At 43.0% G+C, this 20,862-nt stretch overlaps 1 long non-coding RNA gene across 1 annotated transcript; it reads left to right on the forward strand.

Moving 5' to 3' along the window:
- Positions 1 to 552: 552 nt before the first annotated feature.
- LOC135312285 (uncharacterized) lies at positions 553 to 7,475 on the forward strand. The gene is made up of 2 exons (XR_010371851.1): positions 553 to 772; positions 4,845 to 7,475. It is a non-coding gene; the product is annotated as an uncharacterized LOC135312285 (long non-coding RNA).
- The last annotated feature ends 13,387 nt before the right edge of the window (positions 7,476 to 20,862 follow it).

Raw genomic sequence — 20,862 nt, forward strand, 5'->3', positions numbered from 1 at the left:
TACCAAGTTTCTTGTGAATGGCTATAAATAGTAGTGTTTGAACCCTTCTAATTGTCTTAATCCAGATTCCCAGGAGTCCCTGTATGCACACAGCACATACATTGACTCAAAGAGTTTAACCTAGATTGGATGCACTGCATCTTTGAACACCTTCTGATAAAGCTGACCACAAACTGTTGTGGACCTTGCCTGGAGCTCCCAGAGGTGGGGCAGCTTTGGGTGGTAACACCTACCAGGGTGAGGGGGTGACCCGGGAGAAAGGAGCCATCCTAGTGCTGAACATTCTGCATTTTTGACTACTTGAAATCATTCAGCAAACTGGCAGCTTGTCCATAATTAAAAGTTTTGCTAAGATAGCTCTGTGAGAGTGACTGCAATGCTGAGACGCAGCAGTACTTCCTTCTTTTTGCTGCTATAATTTATATTAACTCCCAGAGGAAAATCAGTTGTGCTAATTAGGAATTGTGAGTCCAAATGTCAATATGTAACTGCAGACTACAGAGGAAAAAGCTCTTCAGGAATAATGTTTTCACCATATAGAGGAACACACAGCAAACCATTTATGCAAAGGGTTAGTCTGAAGCCAGTGGAAGGGCAGGAACTAACCATTTTAGAAATACCTTTGTTAACATTTGACTGTTGTAGAATGAATTTTGGACATTGTCTTCTCCTGAACAAACACCCATTATTTGTTCTTCACTTCAAAATATCCTGCAGTAAATCTCAGTCTATGTTGTTCATATCAATAGAGAAGACAAAATGAAAGAGAGAGGTAAAAGACATCTTAACTAATTCAAATCTTAAAGGTTAGACATTCAAGAACACAGATGTTTGCCTTTTCTTCTCCCTGAACTCTTTACCTTTCTATGCAATTGAGATATAAAATAAATTACCTAAGAGTAGTAAGATAAAAATAACTTCTGGTAAACTGCATTTTCATGAAGTGGTTGGTTAGAAAAATATTGATGTTTAAACAACTGTAGAAAGAAAATCAATAATGAATGCAGCAGTTTGGAGGAAATTCTTTAAAAATAGAATTTATTTTAATGTCCATAGTGAAGGAAAAATATCAGTGATATTATTACCTATCCAAAATAGCCAACCTATAGCTAATTTGTTTTGTTTGATTAAATGTGATCTTGAAGAAGTTTTTTGTCCTTTATTTGATATGACATAGCTTTAAATCAATATGTATAGAGCATGACACATCAGCCAAGCAGTGGGGGTACTGATTAAAAACAGCAGCAACTAAGACCCAGGAAACATGGTGAACTACAATATGCACAAAGCCCCGCAAAGCTGTGCAGCACTATATTCACCTACAGACCTGAAAAATAACTGTGACCTGCCGATTATTTGCAACATTTTACTGTAAAGACTCATGCAACTAGATCAAATGTTCCTTTAGTGTTATGGAATTTGGGAAATAGATTTCTTGAAACACGCCTCGCATCCATGAGTCTGCTCCTCGTGCACACCCTTCACTGCTCAATGAATCTGGGCTCTCACCTGTGTTGGCCTCCACCATCAATTTTCTCCAGTCAAGCATACAAAACCTGCTGACTTCATTTTGGGTATGCTTTAATTCAAGATGGATTTACCACAACGAAGGACCTGGTCATATAGCAATATAGACATTCTCAGCTCTCTGGGAAAGTCCTACTGTGTCTCAACACCTGGACACTCATGGAAAGCAAAGCCAGCCAGGTTACAGTAATATGTGTTGTACCTTGTTGTCCACCCTAACCTAGGTTAAGCTAGATATTAAAAACTAGGTATCTGTCATACAAGCGAGAGCTGAGTTATGACTCACTCTTATCTTCCACCTGAAAATTGTCAAGCACCATAGGAAAGGACTGTGCCTGAAGATTTGATTCTCAAGAAAAATCTGTATTTATTTGTAACTGTGACCTAACAAATCTATAACCTGGCAGATACAATTTTGTTACAACAACTTGGGCCCTGGCAGGGTGGGAACTTCCAGCTGGAATGATCTAGTAACAAATATTTTCTTGGCAAAATGGAAGCATTTTATGGTAAAAATACCAACTTCCTTAAAAAAATAGAATTGTTTTTCTACTGAGCAAAAATGAAAAAGAAATATTGGATTTCAGGTTGGCTTGGACAAATTTTGTTAACCAACAGTGTGTTCCAGCATCCATGCCCAGGACCCGCAGCTGCCAACATGCAGGCGGCAGTTCTGGCCGCGGATGCCAGCACTCTGTCCCAGGGCAGGAGGGAGGTGTTTAATTCCACAGAGGAAGTGCTGTGTCGGACATGGTGTTCTCGTTGTTGTTCCTGTTGGCTAGCTTGTGGTCTCTCCACCTCCTTCCTCCTCTCTCCAATGTTGTCAATCCTATTCTGGGCTCTTCCCAGCCCAAGTGTCCAGTGCCCAAGCAACTCCCTCGGCTTTCTGAATTCCTCCCTCTGAATGGGGTTTTCCTTACCAATCTGCATCCAGATCTCCTGATCTTTCCACCTGTTTACTTACCCCAGGTTTTAACCCAGCATTATTGCTCTTGCTCAATTTCCTGCTTGTAATTCTGCTCTTCCCTTGGCTGGTACTCTATTCGGCACCTTCTGGGCATAGTTATTTCCTCATTTGTATTGACAGTCCTGCAGCCAGCTTTGTATCTTCAGAAAGTTTTATTCTCTGTATGCCCATGCCTTCTTCCAGGTCATCAAAACGTGATGGAGGCAGTCTAGCTAGCAATACTAATCCCTGGGTAACCGAAGCTGGGATTCAGCCTGTCAGAACTCAAAGGACAGGAGACTATTGAGAAGAGACCTGACAACATCAGAAAGGGAAAGACTGAAGAACTAAAACATCTCTTGAAAGTACAGGGGAGAAAAAAATGGAAAAAACAAGAGTGAGAGAATTGTGGTTTCAAAGTGACTTTGATACCATGGCATGAAAATGTAAAGTAAAAAAAAATACAGGCTTACCTTCCAGCTTCCCTGGTGCAGAGGATCAAAATGGTGAGACATTTCCCACTGTGGTGATGCTTTGTCTTTTGGATATATCAGACCTCTCTAATCAGCTTGAGACTCCCCAGTTTAGGAAGACATTGGAGGTTTCTGAAGATCTTTCTGGGCTCAGACAAAGTCACTGTTGCCAATATAATCTCATATCTGCAACTAATGTCATCATATGGACTTTCAGCATGGAGCAACGGTGTAAAAAAATTAAGCCAGTTTAACCTTGTGCATCGAGGTTAACCTAATTCTGATTGTTTTATATTTGTGATGGGTTAAAAAGCACAGGCATCTGCTGTGATAAGGATGACATGGAATGTGTTACTTGTGGTATGCTGTTTCCACGGGTCCACTCCTGTCTTTCTGTGGGTCTACAGGCACCTGTTCCAGGCTTTGGGAATTTTTTCCTTGATGTGAATGCTCCTTGGGATCAGTCCCGTACTGACAAAAGAGGCCACCTTCTGGCTAATTATCCCCTTAACAAAATATTTATTACCTTGCTATTCCAAATACGAAATCACTGGAATGGGAGACTGCTTCAGATGCTAACATGATTAGTAATATCCCCAAATGACTTCTGCACGCTTCTGCTCTGCAAGCACTGTGCTGCCAATACTGGTCAATAACAGACTATCACAAAATAAATAAATGATATTTGCACATGGTAAGCTCCAGGTCCAGTCTAAGTAGAGCAGGTACTAAGTAGAGAGGAAAACAATTTCTCCTTCAGATGGTTTTTAGGAGCATGAGTGTTAAGTCAGCTCTGACAGGGCTGATTTAGCAGGAATCCAGTGGACCTCAGTAGAGGAGGAATATTATCCTTCCCGCCTCTAGGCTGGTGGTAGAATTTTAACAAGGGGTTCCTAAGAGACCCCTCAAAGCACATCACTGCATGTAATTCATTAGCTCAGCTGCACCTGAGGTCTTGGACTTTCTGGACAGGGTGTGCTTTTGCAAAGTGACTATAAAAAATAGAGACCATGCTCAAGCTCAAATCTCCAGAGGAAGTCCAGATGGCTATTCTAAAAACGCAATCAAAAAAGGCCTCTGGCCTTGATGGTTTGTAGACTGATTTTAATAAGAGTTACCAGAGCATTTTCTCTCTCAAACTGGGAGAGGATTTTTCAGTACTGAAATAACAACCTGTCACTCAATTAAAATTTGTTTATGCCACAAACCACGTGGTACTTGGATGGTAAAGGTTAGAAAGTGCCACTGACAACCCGATTTCTCACTATTCTTGTTTGGTTTTGGTTTAACCTCATATCTTTGCTCTAACCTCTTTTTAAAAATCTGAATAACTATTACAATAGTTGTGGGAAGGTTAGGGGAAGAATAATTTTAACTGCATTTGAGGAAGTCAGGGTCTGAGCAATTAACACTTCAGTCAAGGCTGTCTGAAGACATAATTTCAAAAATCTTAACAGATGCAGAGCAATGTTACATGGGGAGGTGGTACATTGTCTCTGCTGCAACACACTGGTGTCTGAACACTTTTTAATGAACACCGAGGTGAAATTTGGAGGACAGCAAGTAACAAGTGTTGGCATAAATTTTAAGAAATCGTTGCTCAAGAGATTATTTTATAATGTTCATGGACACTCAGGCCAGCAAGGAACACTCTTAAGCAAAACAAGAAAGAGTAAAAATTAATTTCTTCTCTTTCACAATGTATAATTAAGCTGTGAAACTGATTTTTACAAAATATTGAGGCCAAGAGTTTAGCAGCATTAAAAGAAAGATTACATATTGTAAGGATAATACTAAATCAAATGGGGTGGAAAAAAATTGCAGGTAATACATAACTTCCCTGCTGCACATATAGTAAATTCCTAATTAATAATAAGGTGATTTTTTCCCTTTGGCAGGTTATGATGTCAGTATTCACCACTGGGTTTCCTGACGCTCCCTCCCTCTGCCAGAAACAAACTCTCCCAGATGATGACCATACCAGCAAGCCACCAGCACGCTCCCAGTTCACAGCGTACTTCTTGAAAGGATATCCAAAGAAATGCCTATCTTAATGTCGGTGACTTTAAGTGAAAAAGACTGTCTCAGGCATGACTGGGAAATTACTTCCCATTCTTGTGTGGCCCATTTTGTCTGAAAGATTGACATTTTTTTCTTAAAAGGGCCAAACTAGGCATGTAACCACTGGTAGGTAGGGGATGGAACAAACCGTGCGGGGCATCTTGCCTGTGTAAGATGGCTAGCACAGATAGAGAGACAGAGTATTCCGGTCTCTGAAGTGGTAACTGACATACATAGAGAGACAAATTTTTCTTTAGCGTCTTCCACTGTCATCAATAAGAAATTTGAGGTCATCAGAAAAAACAATGTTATGCATCCAGATTGCCAAAAAATATTTCTTTCTATGGATATAAAAATAAAAGCAATTATCTGAGGAATTTTACATACAGAAAGAACTGTGCAGAGGTGGACTCTAACCAAAAGTGGCATGCAGAGGAGATTAAAACAGTCTAAATAACTAAAATCTTGTTTTTATTAAAAGCATCTTCTTCTGAAAACCAAAATATTTGACCAAAACAGAGTATCATCAGGCATAAGAAATGAAACCAATTTTAAAATGGAAAATTCCAGTGAAATATTTCCATTAGCTCTGTGCTGTGTGTACAATTGTGTTCCCAGGTAGAGGGGCTAGTAATGAAGATTACAAACAGAAGAACATGCTGAATGGGAGGCACTGAGTCAGTCTGTGAGACCCGGTCTCATTTGTAACTGTTGATCCATTTACTTCACACATGGACACCACCCCTCACCAATGCCCAGGGTCCTATCACGCTTCTGATTAACTTGGACTCTGGTTTCATACTTCCCCTACGATAACAGCATTATAATAAAGCCCAGGGATTACGTTTTTAGCACAAGGCTCACTGTTGAGCTGCCTGGAAGACGGAATTGTGACAAGTAGTGCAGGAAGCTTCAGTGAAAGATGAGACACTCTACCTGAGAATAAAAGCAAGGCCAGAAGTTACAGCTCCAAGGAGGAAATTCAATGGGCCACAAAACATTATATTTGAGGGTGTTAAATTGATTGCTAAGTAGGTTAAGAGAGAAATTCCACTCTCCCATTCAGCACGGCAGAGGTGGAAGATTGAAGCAGCTGCCTAACAAAGACGGTGCTTTCCTCTGAAGCCTCCGGCACTGCCTGTGAGAAAGACAGGGGGAGGCTCACTGCAGTGTTCAGTGCCATTTCTGAAGCCCAGAGAAAACCTGTCTGCTTCTTTAGGGTGTGCAAGTTTGGGTCACATCCACCAGCCCCATGCAGATGTCTCAGATGATCCACTGAACACCACTGGACCCTGATGTTCAGGCACCTGGAGTGAGCCCCAGAGCTCCATTGATTAAAATGGGAGATCAGACACCTAAATTTAGATGCAGATGTCATTGCCTAGAGCTGAACCTGGACCCTGTAATGTGTTATCAGTGGCTGAGTGTTAAATGCTCTGTAATTAAAGGATATATGCTGGTAACATAGTAAGTCCCTGCAAACCAGAGTGCAGGATCTCAAATGTCCTCAAATTTTTATGAAGAAGAACAGTAAATATGTGGTCTGGAAATGAGGTTCTGGAAAAAGGAATGACAGTGCAGCTAAATATATCCTTTGAATCTTATCCTGTGAATCTCAAAAGACCTGAGTCAGCAATCTTTTCTCAGTCAGAATTCCCACTGCTGTGCATGGGATGATGGGCTGTGGCTGTAAGTACTGTTGTGGGCAGAGTGGGAAGGAGGAGAGGTGAGCTCTTCCCATAGGCATGGAGCAAACCCAGTGAGCATGATGCTTCATCTATGCAATGCACCGGGCCTTCGTGCTCCCTCTGGTCAAGGGGAATCTGCTCTCACCTCCCTGTGCTGCAGAGCTGGCTCTTTTCTGCCTCCTCTTTGCCATTTACTGGAGCACAAGCAATTGGATTACATTAACCTCTGTGCTCATGCAAGGGAGGAGAAAAGACTCTTGTTTCTCTTCTTCCCTGCTGCACAGGTCCAATGACATCCTTGCCCCAGGGTGCTGGCCTGGCTTGATTAAACCCTGAATAAGCACAGCCAGATTTGACTCAAAGCTTTTACTACTTAAAACAATTTTCTGGAAAGGGTTAATAAGCAGTTTGAAAACCCTGTATCAAAGACATATGGCTATACGCCTGGAATAATGCAGAATGTTTTATTTTCAGGTGGGTTTGCTCCATTCTGTTTAAATTCTGTGACCTTCAGGGAATCAAGTTAGTTCTAGCTTTTAGTTCATAGATTTTGTGTTTGGCATTCAAGGTTAACTTATTGCTTGATTAGACACAGGCAAATGCTAGCAGCTGCAGTACCACAGTGGAAATTAAATCCTGTACTGTATTTGGTCAGAAATGTCAAGAACCTGGTAGTTAACTACAAAGAACTCATTTTGTCTTCCATTAGCAACATTAGGGTAAGTTAGATACTGTTTTGTTTTCATGTTGCAAAACATAAAAATGTTATAATGTGGGACACATGCAATGATTTGAAGATGACTGTCCTTATTTACACAGGGTGTGCTATTCTGTGGTTAATTCATTATCTCTATCATCACAGAAACAGTAGATGAAAGTTCAAGCAATTTGGAAAAATATTTGCCTGCTAAAGGAGCCACTCACACCGTCCTGGTAACACTGTAAATGCATGCTAAAAATTCAACAGGACTGCACAAAGTAAAATTCATATTACGTGGCTCACAAGGACAAAAGAAAATAAAGCAAATACACAGGACCAAAACAGGTTCAGATAAAACAGCAGTTTTGTGTTTGCCCCTGATTAGGTGCATAATATGTACTGGTACTGGTGGAAGTTGGTCTACTGTCTAGCCAGTTGCCTGCACCAGTCTCTGTACCCTCTCATTTTCATACCCCTGAGTCTTTTCAACCTGTAGGGACGTGGTGCATACCCTTTGACCACCTAATAGCCACCAGGGATTGTAAGACACCTTTTGTATACTGTGTCAGAAGCATGGAACAAATCTGCACCTCCTAAGAAACTGAGGTGCTCTAGTACCTGTTCTAGACATGCTAGACCTGAAGCTGGCTGCTCTTGGGGGATGCCAAAGCTGAGTGCCTTCTCAGATCCAGCTTGAGAAAGACTACATTCAAGACTGATTTTAGGCTGCTTCAGATCTCATTTGTGTTGGCAACAGGCTGTGTCAGGACTCTCTCTTCTAGGAAGCTGCCATTGATGGGTCTGCTTATGGGCAGTGACATGAAGCCAGGCCTGAAGAGACGGGTGAAGGTGTCAGGCCAGGCACTGAGTGCCACCCATGGGGAGGCAGGGCAGCCCTTGAAGAGGGTCAATTATTCACCTAGGAGGTATCACTAGCTTGCCCCAAAGACATTTCCCAAGGCCTTGCCACTGAACTTGACCTTCCTTGCATAGTCATGGTCCACATCTCCAGGGAAATATCACTGTTATGCAGCTGTTTCATGCTCCCAGCTCCAACATGAGCATCAGTTTCAAGTCAGACCTTTGCTTTACGATGTTTGGTTTATAAATATTACTGATTTTTTCTCTGAGTGAAGAGAGACGAATTTAGTTTGCAGTCAAAGTAAACACCTTTGAAATGACCTTGACTAGTACACGGCTGTTATGCATCAGTTTGGAATGAGCTTGACAAGAGAATACACATTGGCTGCTTCTTTGATGCACAGTTCAAGTGCAGACTTGAGAGCTTGTTGAAGGGGAACATTCAGATATGGATCAGGGAAAGAATGTTTTCATATACAGCTTCCTCCTCCACCTTTTCTTTTCTTCCTTTAATAGAATTTCCAGATATTTCCACGAGGCATCAGCAATATTAGTTGCTCTGTGGCAAAGAAACTCTGTTTAGAGTCTTTACAAGTCATTCTAGACACACATTCAAAAGATTTTGTGAGGCTAAAGGAACACAACTATTTTTTTTCACTCACTAAGTTGGGCGGCTCAATCAGTGTTTCTTTTTTGGAGTTGCCAGTGCAAACAGGAATGAAGAAGTATGAATTAATGCCCTAAATATATGCCTTTGTATTTTAAGAGATCTGACCTTTCAACAGTGGTACTAAGGTACACAGTACCCTGAACTTTCAGCAACATACATAGAGTAAGGAGTACTCTTTGTAGAGAAAGGTCCTAAAAGTTGTCATCAGAATTGCAGCAGCTCTCGGAGTCCTCCTCCATGTGGGAATGAAGGGATCTTCAGATCCACTTCTTTTCTTGAGGAAGATAAGAAAGGAAATAGCTAGGGGGCCACTATGGCATGCCTGTTCCAAAAAGAGTTGGAATTCAAAATTATCTGCATGTGTCAGGGAGCCCAAAGGGCTAACGTGCTTTTGGTACCAGAGCTGAGACTGTCCTGTGCTCCTTAGAGGTGGTCATCAAGGGGCTTGCGTAGGCTGTAGGCTCTGAGATGTGAAGAACATGGCTCTCCTAAGACTTGTTCTACCTCTGTCTGTGGGCATAGCCTCATAGTACTCTACAAGCAGTTGGCTGAAGTCTCACAATCTCTAGCCCTAGTTCTCATGGGATACTTCAACTTAGCAGATATCTGCTGGAAATACAACACAGCAGAGAGGAAGCAGTCTCAGACGTTCCTGGAGTGTGTGGGAGATAAATTCCTGACGCAGCTGGTAAGCAAGCCAACCAGGGGAGATGCCCCACTGGACCTGCTGTTTACAAACAGAGAAGGCCTGGTGGGTGATGTGGTGGCTGGAGGCTGCCTTGGGCTCAGCAACCGTGACATGATAGAGTTCTTGATTCTTGGAGAAGTAAGGAAGAGGGTCAGCAAAACCGCTACCCTGAACTTCAGAAGGACAGACTTTGGATTGTTAAGGAGTCTGGTTAACAGAGTCCCTTGGGAGGCAGTCCTGAACGGCAAAGGAGACCAGGATGGCTAGATGTTATTAAAGAAGGAAATCTCAAAGGCGCAGGAGCAGGCCATCCCCATGTGCCGTAAGTCGAGCAGGCGGGGGAGAAGACTAGCTTGGCTGAATAGTGAGCTTTGGCTGGAACTCAAGAATAAAAGGAGAGCTTGCCACCTTTGGAAGAAGGGGCAGGTGACTCAGGAGGACTACAAGGATGTTGTGAGGTTATGCAGGGAAAAGATTAGGAACGCGAAGGCCCAGCTAGAACTTAAACTGGCCACCACTATTAAAGATAATAAAAAATGTTTTTATAAATACATCAGTGGCAAAAGGAGGGCCAGGGAGAATCTCCCTCCTTTGTTGGATGCGGAAGGTAACCTTGCCGCAGAAGATGAGGAGAAGGCTGAGGTACTTAATGCCTTCTTTGCCTCAGTCTTTAATAGTCAGACTGGTCATCCTCGGGGTTGTCAGGCCCCTGTGCTGGGAGATGGAGATAGTATGCAGAATGAAGTCCCACTTGTTGAAGAGGTGGCAGTCACCAACCTGCTCCTTCACCTGGATGTTCACAAGTCCATGCGGCTGGATGGGATCCACCCGAGGATACTGAGGGAGCTGGCAGAGGAGCTCGCTGAGCCACTCTCCATCATTTATCAGCAGTCCTGGTCAACCGGGGAGGTCCCAGATGACTGGAAACTAGTGAATGTGACGACCCGCTACAAGAAGGGTCAGAAGGAGGATCCAGGGAACTACAGGCCTGTCAGCCTGACCTCGGTGCCAGGAAAGGTCATGGAGCAGATAATCTTGAATGCCATTACGCGGCACATGCGGGACAACCAGGGGATCGGGCTCAGCCAGCATGGGTCTATGAAAGGGAGGTCCTGCTTTATTAACCTGATCTCCTTCTATGACAAGGTGACCCACTTAGTGGATGAGGGAAAGGCTGTGAATGTTGTCTACTTGGACTTTAGTAAGGCCTTTGACGCTGTCTCCCACAGCATTCTCCTGGAGAAGCTGGCTGCTCATGGCTTGGATGGGCATACTCTTTGCTGGATAAGAAACTGGCTGGATGGCTGAGCCCAAAGAGTTGTGGTGAATGAAGTTAAATTCAGATGTCAGCTGGTCACAAGGGGTGTTCCCCAGGGCTCAGTGTTGGGGCCAGTTCTGTTTAATGTCTTTATCAATGTTCTGGCTGAAGGGATCAAGTAAACCCTCAGTAAGTTTGCAGATGACACCAAGTTGGGTGGCAGTGTTGATCTGCTGGAGGGTAGGAAGGCCCTACAGAGGGATCAGGACAGGCTGGATCCATTATCCAAGGCCAACTGTATGGAATTCAACAAGGCTCAGTGTTGTGTCCTGCGCTTTGGTCACAACCCGATGCAACGCTACAGGCTTGGGGAGGAGTGGCTGGAGAGCTGCCCGGCAGAGAAGGACCTGGGGGTGTTGGTTGACAGGTGGCTGAACATGAGCCAGCAGTGTGCCCAGGTGGCTAAGAAGGCCAACAGCATCCTGGCTTGTATCAGCAATAGTGTGGCCAGCAGGAGCCCCTGTACTCGGCACTGGTGAGGCCCCACCTTGAGTACTGTGTTCAGTTTTGGGCCCCTCACTACAAGAAGGACATTGAGGTGCTGGAGCGTGTCCAGAGAAGGGCAACAGGGCTGGGGAAGGGTCTGGAGAACAAGTCTGATGAGGAGCGGCTGAAGGATCTGGGGTTGTTTAGCCTGGAGAAGAGTAAGCTGAGGGGAGACCTTATCGCTCTCTACACCTATCTGAAAGGAGGCTGTAGTGAGGTGGGTGTTGGTCTCTTCTCCCTAGTAACAAGAGATAGGACGAGAGGAAATGGCCTCAAGCTCCACCAGGGGAAGTTTAGGTTGGACATTAGGAAAAACTTCTTCACAGAAAGGGTTGTCAGGCATTGGAACAGGCTGCCCAGGGAGGTGGTTGAGCCTCCATCCCTGGAGGTATTTAAAAGAAGGGTAGACATGGTGCTTGAGGATATGGTTTAGTGGTGGACTTGGCAGTGATAGGTTAGCAGTTGGACTCGATGATCATAAGGGTCTTTTCCAACCTTAACAATTCTATGATTCTATGATTTAACTCTTCCCTTCTCTTTGTATTACTTTGTCCACCAATGCCCTTCCCATCTCTAAAGATACAAGTATCTCTTCACTGTGGTCATCAAGGGATTTCTCCCCATTCTGGGGACTGAAGTCTGCCAGCTCAGACCCACCTTTGCAGGAGCCCAAGGAGCAGAGGTTGCTCGATAGCACTTTGTTCTACAAATGTATCCTGGTTATGTTGTACCCTGGAAAGGTTTAGGCAGAGACTATGGGACAGATCTCAGTGTTGCTTCTGGGCTGCTCTAACCAGCATTAGCCTCCTCATAACCCAGGAAAGATGCAACCTGCCTATATCACTGTGCTGTTCTTGGAGGTGGGTCAGTTATTTGTGCTCTGTTGAAAGCAGCACTGACATCCTAAGTGTGAGCTCAACCCACACCCCTTACACAATCCTTCACTTCCTGGTGAAAAGGAGTTAAAGCCTCCTTATGCCCAGCTGCAGCTAAGGAGTTGCTAATGGCAATGTGGGCACCTCAGCTCAGCTGGCAGCATGAATAGGTTCCCAACTGGGAGGGACACTTGGCCAAACTCCCGTGAGATTGGCTGGACCTCATGGCACTATATTTGCTGTGTATAATATATAATCCTGCTGCAGAAACAAAGTGGGAACTAGTCATCTAGAGCACCATGAAGATCCAGAGAAGGAAATCCACCAAAAGACCATGTGGTCTGGAGAATTCTCCCACTGGACCATCTCCGCCATTCCGCCATTCACCATGCGGCACCATCACCCTGAGGAAGGTTGGCTTCACCTCTGGGTAGCTGCCAGGCACAAGGAAGAACCACCTTCCTCCTGCCTGCCCATGACTCCATTCTTAAAGCAGCATCATGCATGGTAGTTTGCAAACAAATAAGTAAAATAATTATTTCATTCTAATTTATAACAATTGTGTTAAATGTGATGGTATTGCAGGTAGAGCAAAACAGCAGTTTCATTTCTTAAAGCTGTCGTAAGTGACAGACAGTTTTTTGGACCAACATTAGCAGAATCCACACAAGCTGGTGCCACCATTCAAAACCAAGATCCACTCAAAATATGAGCATGTGTGTTGGTGGTTTTGCAGGAGAATTGTCTTAAGTAAAGTGAGGAGTAGAAGAAAAAAAAACACAAAGTGACACAGCACAGGTGAGGAAGCCCAGGCACAGAGTCAGGGCTAAATGTGTGGTTTTCTGAAAAGCCTAAAGAAGGAGCAAGCTTGGAGCTAAAAGCTGGTGAAAAGGAGCAGAAGAAAAGAAGCTACGCCATGTCATTTAATCCTTCTGTGAAAAGAAGCAGGAATCTAGTATGAACAGATGAAATTTCCCAATGAGAATGTTTCATGGAACCTAGCATTGCCTAATACATGGACCAAAACTTTGTGGGGTATTGGCTTGCGGTTGGTGGCCTATTGTCACCGTTTCCTGGATGTCCCAAACTACTGCCTTTGTGCCTGGGAGTTCAGCTGCATCTTGTTTAAAACATGGCATGCAGCTCTTAGATCCAAGTGATTACTGGCTGATTTATATAAAATTAATATGAATACAGAGGTGAGGGCTTTCCTTTTCCCCACAGGAGACTGTAAAGTAAATCATAGGTGCTAATGTTGATGTCTTGGAAATAAAAGCTAAAGTAAACTGTCAATGAGGCTTACGTAAATGACTCTAATAATTTTGTTTTGAAGAGAACTCAAACTCAGCCAGCTGGCATGTTCACAGTCTGTCTGTAAATATTAAAAGCTTTTCTTTGGCAAGAATACCAAAATATTAATGGTATCTCTGGCACGTAATTCAAATAAAAATGAAGTCAACTCTAAATGTTATCACAAACCTTAAATAGTCCTGATATCTACTAAATGGAGAGCTTCATTATGCCAGGCTGACATAACCTCAAGTAGCGCTTGAACAGTAAGGACTGTGTTGGGTGATTCCCTGTTATGTACGTGAAGTGTTTTAATAAGAGGCATGTTTTCTTACACAACTTGGTACCTTTTCTTTGGTGTTGCTGACTCCACAGTGATAACCCCCTCCCCTCTGGCTCTTTCTGTAGCAAGCCCCAGGCTGGACTACTGCATTACCTAGTCAGGTTTTCCTCAGTCTAGCCCCTGATGTTTGAGACCTCCTGAGCCTTTTGCGTATGACCAAACAGCACATATGCCAAATATCCTGTACCCTTTGGAGAAGGTCGACCTGGCAGCACATGTACTGAAGGCTGATGCTGTGGATGCACTGAAGATTTCTGGATGCACAGCAGCCCTTGATGGACGTGTCCAGCCTGTTGTGTGAGCACTTTGTGCGACTGCCCAATGCACAGGTCTCCTGAGGCCCAGACACTCAGGAGAGGTCTACTGTACAATTCTATAGGAAATCCTAAAGAAATAAAGCAGTTGTCGGAAGTATACTTGGAGAAGATTTGAGGAAGATAATGCTGGGAGAAGCTGGCTATCCAGTAGCTTTATCTGTTTCTGATTCCTGGAAAATATGTCTCTTGCAGCCAAGGGTAAGGGTGTCCTGCTTGTTACACTTGCTTGTATTGATTAAGCCTGGTATGTTTGCAAAGATGGCAGTTTGCCCACTAATGTACAGGTCATTTCTATAGGCTGAGGTTAAGAACAAGCTGAAAAACATGGTTTGCCAGTGGGGAGGAAAACCGGAAAAGCTGCTGGCAGGCTGGGCTGTGATGTACATGCCCTCATCAGCACCAAACCTGTCTGAACTGCATGAATGAGAGCCTGGGTCCATACTAATGCACCATGTGTGCCTGGGTTCCTCCTCCTTCTCCTCCCCTCAGCCCTCCCATATTAGCCTATGACCTTGCCTTAAGCACAAGCACACTCATACACAAATTACATGGTGAGCCTGGAACTAAGAACCATCAAATTAATAAAAGCATGGAGATGCCCACTCTGTTAGTTAGCCCAGCGACTGGCAATGTAGTTAATTGCATATACTCCAGCACTGGGAGTCCCATGCGAGGAGCTGCATCTGTGCAGCAACCTGGCAAACCCCAGCAGGCTCTCCATGGCACAGTGCTTAGCCTGGATAGACCAAGACCTGCAGGATCTGTAATTTAATTTTAACAGCTCCATGATATAGAATGATGAATCTAGCAAAAATTACAATTTTGTGTTGTTGAAATATCAAACAAATAGTGCCTGTGATGCAGAAAGAATACATTGCCAGGTACAATTAATTTTATACAAAAAGCAATAGGAGTTGTTCTAAGATGTAGACTTTTCATTTTTCCTGTCTTTTCAAGCATCAACTTGGCAAAGGGTTAGGTACATGTAATGCAATATTCCACACTTATGCAAAAGGACAACTTGTGCAATATGGCATCATATTTTTCAAGGCTATCTAATGAAAGAGGCCAAAAGTGCGTCTAGATTTTCTTCTGCAAATCAGTAATGTGGAAGATAATAAAATATTTATGTTACATAACAAGAACCCTCTGGTTATGCTTTATTTTTGGAAATGTTAAAAAAAAATGGAAAGGCTTCTCTGAAATGAGCATTTATTAACTTAATGGGGAATGTGACATGGATTTAGGAGAAGCCATGAACAAAAGCAGCAGACTGAGGTAGCAAGTGGAGTGCTCTGGAGTTTTGTTGCATTGTGCTTGCTGCAAGCCACCATCACGTGGAGGATTACGTGCTTACTGTTTTTGCCAGGAGGGCAGTTTTTCTCCTTTCTTGTGTCTCCTGTATGCTTCTACGGCTTTTAACTGAGATGGAGTGTGTTTCCACACTGAATTACCGGTGAGTAGTTAATACTCTGCCAGGGAGCAATACAAGAGAGCGAAATGGAGCTCAGCCTAAGCATATTGGTGATGCCCACACTTTCCAAACAAGGTTGGAGGGTGGTTTTGCTTGAACTATCACAAATGACGAGGTGCAGGATCACCTTCTCCTGGTGATGTTGGAGTTAAAGTCCTTGCCTCTCCCAGAATTAACTCTCTGAGTGCAAAACATGTGTTGAAATGTTCCCTGATAACATCACATCATCACAAGCATACTTGGCCTTTCCCAAAATGATGCAAAAACACCACAAAAAGATAAATACAATGTTCCTGACACGGTGCCTAGATGTTTCATCACAGAATTGCTACATAACAATGTTATACTACACCATGCCATTACCTACCTTCTGACAGGGTATTATCCTAGGTAAGGGTTCAGGTATCCTGCAGATAAATTTGACAAGTGAACAGATGCAGAAATAAAAAAGCAGGAACATTTAGTGGAGAAAAAGTTGGCAGAGAGCCTCAACCTCAAAACTGCAACTCTGTTGGTGATCAGGTCAGGGAGGACAGACTCATGCACAAAGTCCTGTGCTGTGTTACCAGTCCTATTTATTCAATTAACAGCCCTGCAATCAAAACAGCCTAATTATTTGTTTCAGATGTGCTTGTACAAAAAGACTATGCAAGACTAAGTGGTTTTTAGCACTGGCAGGGTTATTTTCCCCCCTGCTTTAGCAGCTGTTTGTCTGAGGGCTGCTTGTACCAGACTGTGACTGGCCAAACAGTCAGTGGTCAATGGGAAACCCAGATTTTGCATCTTCTCTGGCCAAGGCTGTCATGCTTGGTACTGAGAGCCAAGCTGTGCAGAACCGCTTTTAAGGATCAAATTGGATAATAGTGAAGAGACAGGGATGGTTAGTGAGTGCTCAAAATTTTATACTACGTTTTTTGCTTCAATCATTTGTGGAAGTATGTTCCCTGAAGCTGCTGGGGCCAGCGTGGTTCCTTTCAGAGCTCCTGTGTTAGGATTCAAAGTATGCTGAAGCTGAGTGATTGGGACAGGAGGTTTTTGCTGGGCCTGGCGCAGTTCGCACTTACCAGCACCTGGAGAAGATGCTGCTGATTTTCTGCTTATTCTCTGAGACCCTGGAGAAGGCAAAATGCCCACCATATCCCAGTGGTACACAAATAACACAATACAAAGTAAGCATCAGCTCGGATCAGGACAGTGTGAGATTTTCTGAGTCCATGAGGAGCAGTTAGCTTTTAGTTGTTAGTATCTGCCAAATATTGTAAGAGATGAAAATCAGAAAATTTGCCAAAAGCAGAGTTGTCAATCACTGCCCCTGGCTGTTGGCAGATGGAAGGTGTGTGGCAGTACATGGGCAGAGACCAGACAAGGACAGGCCATTAACTGCTTTGCTGGTGGCAGCCATCACCCCGCGTACCCTCACTTCTGTACAGTCACTCAAACCTGCCGCTGGCAGTGGCCCATGCAGAAGTTTCAAAGGTTGGTGAAACAAAACACACAACTGTATTTGCTCAGCACAGAGGTACAGGGATGAAGGGGAAATACTAACATATAAGGATGCCACAGATCATGCAGCTATTGAAAATTTGGGGGGCATGCTGGAAAAGTGATTCGGAACAGCCGAAGTAGAAAGATAATCAGCTGTCACATTCAGTTTCCTATGCAATATAAAGACCGCTAGGCATGTGCATGTTTGTGGATATGATGTTCTCTGATGAGGATATCAGTGTTTGAAAAAGATTAAGGAAACATTTCACTGCAAGACATTACCTTGCATCTGCTACTACAGTGCTAGGCAGTGAAGGGAAGAAGAGAGCGCCCTCGTCTCCATGTACAGAGTGCACTGCATGAAGGAAACATACACTTAACTGGTACGCAAGAGACAGCTTGAAAAATTTCCAAGCAGCTGAATTTGCTTCTAAAATTTCCAAAAGACGTGAAATCAGAACAGCCCAGGCATGCTCTGCCCTTTCCACAGCCTTTCCACAGCTTTCCATCACCAGTACTTCCCATTTAAGACCATTCACTTCCCTTCTCAGCCAGTGCTGTCTGCATTCCCACTATCAGCAGTATGCTGGTGTGTGGCTTCAGCCTTACACAATTAAAAGTTTCAGAGGCTTGTGATGCAGAAGGCAAGTTCCTAAATCAAACAAAAATGTTCTCCATTTGCTTCAGACTCTACAATAATTTGTTCCAAATGTCATGCTCTCCATTGGTCCAATTTACACAAACTCACACTAATTAGCTGCAGAGCTTCTTTTAAATTTACAAAAGCAATCATTCTCTCTGATAGCTCTATGCCATGCCCAACTCCCTCTGAATAGACTTTAATGACACAGTAACCATGGTTACAGTATATAAAATATGCAGCCACGAAATGTGGAAATGTAACATTGTAATATAATTTTCTCTGGAAAATAAAGGTTTTTGGCATATTTGCATTAATTAGGCCATCGCATTAAGTATTTCATGTCTGCATTCTTTATGAAAATAAAAGCCATAACAGACAAAATGATTCTTGAACTCTATTCAGTGGCAAACAGTACCATTGGGAAAGCATTTTCCCTGATAAAATGGGACATTTTAACTGGACATCTGTAAGTGCCATTCTGGTAAATTGGAGTTATAGTGCATTGGAAACAAGCCGAGATACACTGCGATCGGAGCAGCCATATGTCACAGAGCTCAGGCGTTTAATCTGAGGAATGGCAACTGGGAGGAAGTAGCAAAACCTCTGATCTGCAGAACTGAGCAGATAATGGGGGAAATCCATGGACCAACATAGCAAACCAGGATTGGCTGCATCATATTTCCAGGCTTTTTCTTTTTCTGTTGCTATTTGTTATTACATCTGTTTAACAGGTATAAAACAACCTATCGCACATAAAGCAAGCCTGCTGCTAAATGATGCTCTGAATATTTTGTGAATGTTGCAGACCCCTCCATGGAAGTTTCATATATCATGCAGCTCTTTTGGATGAAGGTTGAGGATCCTCAGATCTCTCTTCTCTTGACGATCTGCCTCTCTGAAGCAGATCTGATTGTACTGGTGGGCTGCGACGTGATCTAGAGCATTTTAGCAAAACACAGCCCTGCTCTAACTTTTGCTCTAGTTGCATTGCGTGCTGCCATATACATGTAAAATACAACAGGATGGGTGCATCATCTATCATGAGTTTGGAGTTGTAAAGAAAACTAGAACCAGCTTGGCTGTAGTGACCAAAACTCAAAAGCTCACTTCCAAAGCAGATACTACTTGCTGCTCTGTCCCCTTCAGGGGACAACTTTAGAGTGGTCCTGACAAGCCCATCTGCTTATTATTTGCAGCAGCGATGCCGGAACAAGTGGCAAATAGCCTTGAAGTGACAGTTTTCAAGCAATACAAAGGCGGTTACTTTATTTTCTCTTGAAGCATTCACCAAATGACATTAGACAAGGAATATATTTATAAAAACTGGTGTGCAAGAGAAAAGATAAAATTAATTGAAAAACATTTATTATTAATAAATTGTTTAGCTTAGCCTCAAGCAAACCGCCTCCTTATCAGCTGGACCTGGAAAGATGCTCCATGTTCAGCTGTACCCCCTGTTCTCTCAGCTGCAGCCTAGTGAAAGCAATACAAAGGAAGGAAGATTAACCTTAGAAAATACAAAAGGATGAAAGGTTGGTGAAAATCCTTCAGTTCCATTTAGGTCAGGCTGGCATTCAGCAAGAACTCTGTCCAATTAGACAACTGGAGCGGATTTGCTCTTTGTCCCCGTGTCTTACGCACCCTTGTTGCAGGAACAGAAGCGAAGGATAACATATTTACTCCAGTTCCAAAATACAGATATAACAGTATTCCATTTAGGGAAAAGGTACTGGATTCTTCTTTTTTTTTTTTTTTTGTTAGAGTCTTATGCCTTTTTTGTTTGTTTTGGATTTTTTTTTTCACCATGCAGGCAAGATCAAATTTCGAACCTCAATTTTGCTTGGCTAGATCTTGTTTTCTTTAATACAATCCTCTGACTAGGACTTTCAAATCCAGTCAGAGGTAACACAGAAAATGCAATTAAGATTGACATGTATATGTTCCTTATAAACTTGGAATTAATTTCTGAGATCTATTGTGTCTGAGGAGAAGGGACAAAAAGAGCAGGACTCCTTTCTGAATCTTGTACATTTTGAAACTATTTCTCCTCACAGCACAGAGCATCTCTCTCAGATATTTACAAAGCACCTGTCACCATAGGAACAAAATTAAACATCAGAAAAGTGAAGGGAAAAAAAGTGTTTTCTACTCTTCTATATGCTTCTGAAGAAAAAGGACTGAGTAGAGCACCAGCTCCAAGCTTCAGTCTAGGTTTGAGCTCATTTCCAGCAAAAAGTACCAATGACAACACCATCTTCCCTCTTCCCTTTCTTTGAAGAGCATAACTCCACCAAAGAAATCAAAGAACATATTTGAGGAGGCAATGACTATGTCCTGATCTACACAGTGTCATTCTGATAAAAAGCATGGTAAAATCTTAGTCCTCATTGACTCAATGCAAAAATTAGCACGAGTTTAAATCTGTTCCTTTTTTTTAAAGTGAAATGCAGGTTCAACGTGCTCTCCAACACTTGGATATGGAGTACGTACTTCACGACTGCTGGCCACCCAGACTGAACTATTAGTCAGAGAACCAGACTCATGATGGTTGGGATTTTGTGGCCCCTCTAAAGTCCCAGTGACAGACTACTGGTTCCTGCTGTGCAATATGGCTGTGCCTGCCTGTCCTGGTCCAGCTCTGCACCCCGCAGACAGCAGTGACAAAGGTTGCTTCCACCCCGCTCTTACCCGAACAGCCGGCGCTGACATGCCTGCTCACTGAACAACGTGTCCTCAAACCATTCTGATGTTCTGAATAATTCAAACCTACTAAAAATATGTGTCATTTTAAAGAATAATTACAGACTACTATTATCCTTTGAAACTGAGTAAGTATATTCAAATTATAATGGAAAAGGACAAAGATATAGAACTATGAGCCCTTTCTTAGTCTTTACTGTAATGTTTTTGAGTTATACATTTCCATATGCATGGGGCTCTGCACGCAGTAGCGATTTTTGGTATCATATATTGTGGTTTCTTCCGCAGTTCCTCTTCCATGCAGAAATTCCAGCTAG

This window comes from Phalacrocorax carbo, chromosome 2, assembly GCF_963921805.1.
Source record: "Phalacrocorax carbo chromosome 2, bPhaCar2.1, whole genome shotgun sequence".
Taxonomy (NCBI): Eukaryota; Metazoa; Chordata; class Aves; order Suliformes; family Phalacrocoracidae; genus Phalacrocorax; species Phalacrocorax carbo.